At 31.4% G+C, this 8409-nt stretch overlaps 1 long non-coding RNA gene across 3 annotated transcripts; it reads right to left on the bottom strand.

Annotated features, from left to right (window-relative positions):
• Positions 1 to 4559: 4559 nt before the first annotated feature.
• LOC123226686 lies at positions 4560 to 8043 on the bottom strand. Of its 3 annotated transcripts, XR_006504385.1 has the most exons (5): positions 7740 to 8043; positions 7624 to 7648; positions 7382 to 7487; positions 5829 to 6122; positions 4560 to 5632 (listed from the first exon to the last, which is right to left on the bottom strand). It is a non-coding gene; the product is annotated as an uncharacterized LOC123226686 (long non-coding RNA). The 3 variants fall into 3 exon arrangements; XR_006504384.1 differs by having other exon boundaries at positions 5829 to 7487; XR_006504386.1 differs by having other exon boundaries at positions 5829 to 7648.
• Positions 8044 to 8409: the final 366 nt, after the last annotated feature.

Below are 8409 nucleotides of genomic sequence, written 5' to 3'. Positions count from 1 at the left end.
GAATCAATGTGACTGCTGAACAGTCTATTCACCATGATTAATCAATCTACCTTATGCCAGAAGCGTGGTAGACCTGTTGGATCGAAGGACACTGTTCTTAAAAAAAAAAGGCAAATAATCAAACCAATATCAATCATGATGGTCCTAAGAAAAATGAAAATCCACACTCTCTAATACTCCTCCAGAAGAGGTTATGGTTCCTGAAAAGACTCAAGCCCCTAAAGTGGCACAAACCCCTAAAGTGGTACAAAATCCTGAAGCACAGGAAAATGAGAATATTGAAATATCTTTAAATTATGTTCATACACGAGAGATGTGAAATCGTGAAACAATTATAATTGATGATATATTCTCATTTGTAATAGCTACTGAAATTCTAAATGATGGTGATTTTGAGCATGTACTATGACTGAGTGCAAACAAAGACATGATTGGCCTAAATGGGAAAAAGCAATTCAAACAGAATTAACTTCTCTAGCAAAACGTCAAGTGTTTGGGCCTGTAGTTTCAATACCTTAAGACGTACAACCCGTTGGATATAAATGGGTATTTATGAGAAAAAAAATGAGAAAAATAAAATTGCTATAACGTGTTATAAATTTAATTAAACAAATATGAAATAAAAAGAAAACAAGGGAGAATTGTAGTAATGCAGATGAAGGATAATTGAAGAGAGAAAGGATTGAGAGAGTGTTTTTATATGAACCGGATGCTTCTTCAAAATTTTCTAAAGTGATAGCAAAAGGTGGGGTTTATATAGGAGTTTGCCGCTTTTACCTAACACATTGACTAACCCTCTTTTCTTTTCTTCTCCTGCGTCAGCTTTAACATTTTCTTTTTGCAACAATAAATGATTTCCCATCACTTTTCTTGACTTGCTTTGGTGGAAAGCCACCTGCACCTGTAACAATTCATATTAAGTCAAAAAATGACATTTTTTATGATATTTATCTTAAAAATCAGTGACATTTATGAAAGTCAACAAATTTAATTTTCTTCCATCTAAATTCCACACGTTAAACTACCTGATTGGGCCTTTTTTATTTCATTGCATTGGGTCCAAAATGGGTTCCGAGGCCTTGTTAAAGTGGGTTCAAATGAATGTCTGATTTTGTCAACATTCTTTTCAACGTTGGGGCCGTCCGCCACATGATTTACAAGGAGGATTTAGGGATATAAGTTGAAGGCCAAAAGTCTTGTTCCCACCCAAGGTTCAGTGTACTGTTTTACTCATGTAATTTCTAATTTTCAAAAACTTAAACTCCTCTTACTGATGAATAAAATTTCATTAAAATCCTCTAATAAAATTTAGGGTAAAATCATAATTTAATAAGAAAATTTTTGTATCGACCTGACATATAAAAGCATATAGGCCTATAACTAAGTCCTATAGATATATGATTGTGTTGTGCTATGCTAAATCCTTAATAGGTGGACCTGGTAATTACATATAAAAATAATTTAAAACATAAATATTAAATTTTGTTAGTTTAAATTTCTTTTCAAATTAATACGATTGAGAATCGTATATTATGAATTGATTCTCCAAATCACATTTTATTTATATTTTAAAATAATATAAAATTATTTTATATTACTAATTGTTATATATAATTAAAGAAAATTCTTTATTTTATTTATGACTTTGTGATGCACTTATTTTCTCTAATTATATTTTCTCTTCTTGGCTTACCTAATACTTGAGTTGGGTTAAGTGTTTCGTATACAGTCAGCTAATAAGTTGAACCAAGTATATTACATGCGTGGTCATCCAACAATGTATCTTCTCGTATTTTTATTGTACATGTTACTGCTACTATCCTTTTTAATGTTTATTAATAACATAGTTTTTATTTTATTTTATTTATTTTATTTTATTAATTATTATTATTTTTTAGAATATTTTAATAATAAAAACTTTTAATATGTTTTAAATAAGAAAAAATTATTCAAACAAATAGAATGATTTCAACTTTTGTAGACATAATTAATTAAAAATGAGTAATATAAAGTTGGTAAGAGATAACTTATACTTCTTACATCCAGCACTTTGTGATTTAAAAAAAAAAAGAAAAGAAAAAAGCCTCTTCCAATTAAAATAACAACTACACTCACCGTAAAAGGAGAAATCAGTCCGTATCTTTTACTTTCAGGGGTTGAGGAGTTGCGTAGAATGCTAGAACAAATTCATGAGAAACAAAGGGACACAAATTATAACACCAATCAATCCAATTCTCATTAATGTTAATAAGATTCTGTATATTTGGCTTTTGTCTTTGTCTCTTCAAATTAAGTTTTGGAGCACCTCTGTTCCACATCTAGTTACTTATAGTTTTTCTTTTTCTTATTTTGTTTATTGGGTTTTGCTTTTTCTGTTGATTTACTTATTGTCACCATTGTATCCTTTACTTTTTAAATTTTATTTAAATTCGGTTGTTGGATTCTAATTTTGATTGGGAAGAATTAAATAAAAGCATAAGAAGATATTAGCAATTGCCTTACCAAAAAAATAAAGATATTAGCAATTAATATTTGTATTAAATGTTAAATACAATGTTTAATTTTTTTTAAAAAACATTTAGTGATTTATAGGGTTAAATTCAAAGCAAGTTTGTTTGGACTCAAAATGAGTTTTGCTTGAACGAGCTTGAGTTGAGCTTGCCCTAAACGAACATGAGCACAAATGCAAGCTTGAGTTTTAAGTGAAAAACCATTATGAGCTCGAACTCAAACATGGGTTGAGTGAGCTGAGCATGGCTTGCTTGAATGAAAAAATAATTTAAACAAGTTGCATATGATACATATTATTGTATATTTAGAGAATTCAAAATTTGAAATATAAGCTCGAAGCGAGCATAAAAGCCCAACTCGATAACCAAGCTGAGACAAATATCTCATGTGAACTCGAGTTAATGTGAGCCAATCACGAACAGTAAAATTACTAATTGAGCCAAACAGGAACATGTAATTGAGCGAGCTTGACAAGCCCTAACCGAGTTCGAGTCTCGACCGGTCCAAAACAAGCTAGACCCAGTTCGGTCTCAGCTAGACTCATTTCAAATCCTAGTGACTTATAATGGAATCAAACTACTTTTATTACTAATAACCGGATAAATAAACTTTTCAGTGTTAAGGTAAAAAATCATCTTTTTAACTAGGGTTGGACTAAAACTAAATTGGTTCAGTCTTAAAAGTTGGCTCAACTCAATTTAGTTGGATTTAGATTTGTTTATGTCGAAGTCAAACCAAGCTCACTCCAAGGAGGGTTGTTTGATTCTAAAATCCACATTGTTACTTGATTTGGTTTGAGCTTAACTCATGACTCAATTTGAGTCCTATTAAACAATTCTCAAAACAATGTTATTTTGTCTATTATTGGGTGAAACAATATCATTTTATTAATAAATCATGAAATCAAGTTATGAATTTACATCACGAATTCAAGCCCAAATTTGAACTTTGAATCTAAAGACTAAATTTAACTCAAGTTACCCTTAGATTTGATTCAATGAATTTAAACTATTTAATTTTCATTTGAGCAAAACTTGAATAAGAAGATGTTCAAGTTTAACTCGATTGGGTGGAAAATACTCATTCAACAAAAAGCAAAATTATTAGAAGTGGAAGAAGAGAGCGAGAGAGAAGAAGAATATTAAAATAAATGTGGCTCTCTTCCATCCATAAGATTCCTTTAAAAAAAATCGGAAACCTTGGGAGAAACCCAAAAAGGAGCCATCCATAACATAAAGATAATGGATCCTAGCCTTTAAGAGGTAACTTGAGCAGTAAAAGGATGAGTGGATATGAATTGAACCAAGTCTGAACATTTATTAAATTCGACTCTAATAAAAAATAGTTAGACTTGAGTTTGTAGAGTCAAATTAAGGGTGGCTTGAGAAAAACTTAAATAAAAAATAATTTAGCTCAATTTAAATTGAATTCACAACTTGAATTGGTGCTTCAAATTTATAGTTTAATTCAGTTCGAATTGATGATTCAAATTTCTGAGTTATTGACAAAACGATATTGTTTTACCTTAATAATAGACAAAACTATCTATTCGAACCATAAATTCAAGACAAACTGAGCCACAAATTTGAATCATAGATTCAAGCTGAGTTTGAATCAAATTGAGCCATGAATTTGAACCAATGATTTGAGTCATGAATTTGATCTGAACTTGAGTCAAACCAAGTCGAACACCAACTAGTTCTAGTTTAACTTGGTTTAAAAATGATCTGAATCTTTCGATTTAAATTTAAATTAAACAAATTCAAGTTGAGTTGAACTGAGCCAAGCTAGTTTAATTCAAATCTAACCTTAAACAAAGGTGGGGATGCCCAAGCATGAGAGCAAGGGCTTAAAATTCATTGATAATATATCAAAATTAAATTCTTATATAATAGTTACAAGGTTGACACTAAATCTAGAATTTCATTTGCTTTTATTGTTTGATTCAATCCCAAAAAGGGCGGTTTGGTTCAAGTTCATTACAAAATATAATTATAATAATGGATCAACTAGAAGGTGAGGTGCTCCAAGCAGAGAAATGCTACATGTACAATCAAACAATTTGTGATTAGGTTAATTTTGAAGTGAGAAGAAAAATAAATACTCATATTACAAAATCACAAATTATCATATTAATCTATACAAATAAACAAATTTATTTATATGTATACTTTTACTCTTGCAATAAACCATATAGCATAGTTCTCAATGTCTTCTCTCAACCCTAGCTCAATTATGCTGGTACACATTCATGGCCATATAATACAGGTCAAAAGACTATTTCCCATCTAAGTTTGATGACATAATAATTCATACCTTCTAAATTTTAAATAAATTAAATTCTCACTTATTATCCACTTCTATTAGTAAAATTCGTTAAGTAAAAGGATAGAAAAGTCATTTTCTATAAATTTTTCGATTTTTTCTTTTTTCTCTATTTTTTTATTTCTTTTTATTTCACATTTTTGACGCTTTGGAGAGATCTTAGACACCAGTCTCTTGATTTCTATCATTTTACACACAGGTCGCCCATTTCTTCTCTGTCGCATCTGAAGAGTCTTGCGGTGGCGAAGGTGGACAACTGGACTAGTGGTTGGGATCTGTGGGACTGCTGACGACAATGCAGTGGGTGACCAAAAGTTTGAATCTTTGAAGATTCGCCATAACAACAGAAAAAATAAGAAAAATTTTGAGCTGCATCGCTAAGAAATCATGAAAGGGAGATCTGGGAGTAAAGAAAAAGAGGGTGGCATTTGTTGATGTTTTTGTTTCGGTGGTGATGTTACAGTGAGAGATGGGCATAGGGAGAGAGGCAATGAGTTTCTTAGGCAAGTTTTGAAAATATTGGAAAACATGGAGATCATAAAATATTAAAATCCTGAAAGAAAAAGGGTAAAGTAGTCATTTTAGAAAAATCAAACAGCAGTTTTTAACAAATGTGGGTGATGGGTGGTGGGATTTTGAATGTTTGAAATTTAGTGAGTAGAAATCATCTCATCAAACATTGGGTGGGAAATAGTTGGCCTATAATATGACGGTCTGTTGACTCTTCCTGGGGCGGAGAGAGAACGTTGTGTCAACACACGGATTCTGGAGTGTATCTTTTGTGGAAAGAAGGAATCTATAAAAAAAAAAAAAAAACATTTTTAGTAAAATATATCCCTATCTACCATAGACATTCTAAACAGCAGTCAAATGCAATTTGATTTCATCCAAAACAGAAAAGAGTGGAAGCTCTATCATAAGTGCATAACAAAAAACTAGATACTTCAATAAATTCAGGTTAGATTTAATCGACTCCAAAATAGGATTAAGACCTGAACATATCAAGCTGATGAGAATACTGTGTCATGCTGCATCACTTTCTACATCCTTATGAACCCCTCTGTAGATTTCTTTAAGCTCATTTTGCCTCTTGAATACCAACTCTTTCATCTTGCTGGCTTTCAGATTATTTGCCCGATAACATCTAGAGCAAGGCATCCTTGTCTCACAACTTTTTCAATTGAGGAAGAAGCTAAACTAGTAACATGGTCAAATTTTCTTTGCTCATTGACAGGTGTCTCCAAGAGGTTCCACAGCTTTATGAATGCATTAGCTAGACCTTAAAGCTATACCAAACAAAAAAAATCCGAAAAAGGGAAAGGCTTATAGTGTCATTTGATAATCTGTAATTGCAAAAACAGAAATACACTATCTGGACAGAAAAGACGGTGAAAAGGCAAAGGAAATAAATACATAAGCCTCTACAACCATTACAAATTATTTTTAAAAAACAAAAGTATGAGTCATCAATTGAACAAAAATTATTCATATTTTCATCAACAAACCAAAATAACTAGCCATTACAAGAAGGAAAATATCCACTTAAAAATTCCGAAGCAGAAAGTGATGTTAACAAATTTATTGTTAAAGTAGCTACAAGTTACAGATGGAATACATAAATATATTTGTGATAAGCTAATGTTATGCTCATTAAAACTACAGATTAGTGCTAGAAATTTCAACCTCGTACAAGAGGTTTGTTGTCTTCCAGGAGCTCTCATTCCATCACCAAAACTTTGAAGTACAGTAATGTGTTCAAAACTTTCTGACAATGAGGATCATATGTGAATTTTCACTTAAATTCATTTAAATTTCCACACTATGCAGAGTTGTCCTTATAATTTAAACAAGCCAGATTCTTTCTTAGGCTCTTCTACTAAAATTCATAAAGCAGCAACTCCCCTTCAATCTCTTCAGATTTAACACTCAGAAGACTTTCAAGGATTTTAGTTCTTAAACTCAAAATTTACACCAACATAAGCAGGGAAGAGTCGGAAATTGAAGGGAAAACAACAGCAAAATAATGCTCAATGTAAGAAGTTGCAAGACAATAAAGCTATATCTCAAGACAGAGAAATTATCACTTCAGAACCCAAAATATTAATCAAAAAGCCCAAAATTTCACCCCAACCATACTGTGAAACACAACAAATGTATTAATGTTGAAGTATTTATCAAGTGAATGTATTGCCACAAATCTCCTATCAACTAATCCTATCAGAATGCCAAGCAAATAACTCATTGAATGTAAGAGAGACTTTTAGGAAAACGGAAGTGGGAATATTAAAAATTTGAAATTATTCTCCATCCAGATAGATTTGACCGATATAAAGAGTTGAATAAACTGGAAACTGAGTTAATAATAGATGCAGCCGATTAACAATGAATGACCAAACAATTATATTTGTTTAGAACATCAATTCCGTATACATTAAACCATGATTATAGTTTATTTTAATGAACTTTTCAATAATTTCTCCGACAAATTAAGATGAATAGATTATTAAAACAATGAACTGGGTAAAAGATGGTTACAGTTCACAACCTGGCATGTTTGAGACAAAGCCACCCCTATTCTCAATGCTTGCAGAAATGAAAGCAAGACAATGACACTTACAAGTCAAGTCTAATACATTTGAGCATATATGCATCTGTCATTGCCAGAGAGAAAGCAACATTAGTATTCAGAAATCAAAGAGGTTGTAGATAATTTTACATTTTGGGCGTAAAATAGTGAATACCCAATCCAAACAAAACATTCATTTTTAATACCCTAAAAATCGATACCTTCGCCATCCAGCCAAAAGCAAACCTAACAAGAAGCATAAAACAATTCATTAACAAAAAAAAAAAAACACAAATCGGGAAGAAAGAGAAAGAACTGCTATAAAGCACCAAAACACCTACTTATCGGCGAGTTAAATGACGATTGAGACGACATTACAACTACAAAACAGTTGAATGACGGTAGAATGAAGATTGAGACGGTGATTGAAGCCACAAAGACAACCAACAGTGACGAAGAGATGAGGTTTTCTTTCTGGCAAGGAAAAAATGGGGAAATTTCTTTTAGAAGAGAAGTGAACTGAGATATAGAGGAGTGTCGCCTCTTCACTGCCCAGAGAGAGAGCGCTCTGCCGTAACATAAGGGGCGTGTTTTGTGGCTAACGATTAGAATGAAGATTGAGACGGTGATTGTTATTTGATTTTCGGGAAATTATAATAAATGGCCAAATTACTGCTCCATTAAGCAAAAATGCACAATTTTACTATTCTTAAGCGAAAATGCCTTCAACTTTTTTTAAAATACTAAAGTTATCTTTTATCATATCTATATAAACCCTCTTACTCACTCTTACTACACACACTTCTCATATCACTCAAACACTCACTTTCACTCTCATTTTTATTCAATATCAATTAGTATAAGTTCATTCAGATAAAAGAAGTTCGTATTTCTAAATTCGATTTGAAAAAAAGTTATTCGTGAAAAAAAGTATTTATACGAATCTTAATCTAAAAACTTAATTTTATTTGTTAAATCTAGCTTATATGTCATATAAAAAGGGTACT

This window comes from Mangifera indica, chromosome 10, assembly GCF_011075055.1.
Source record: "Mangifera indica cultivar Alphonso chromosome 10, CATAS_Mindica_2.1, whole genome shotgun sequence".
Classification (NCBI taxonomy): Eukaryota; Viridiplantae; Streptophyta; class Magnoliopsida; order Sapindales; family Anacardiaceae; genus Mangifera; species Mangifera indica.
The sequence above is the reverse complement of the archived record's forward strand: the minus strand, read 5'-3'. Positions and strand labels throughout refer to the sequence as shown.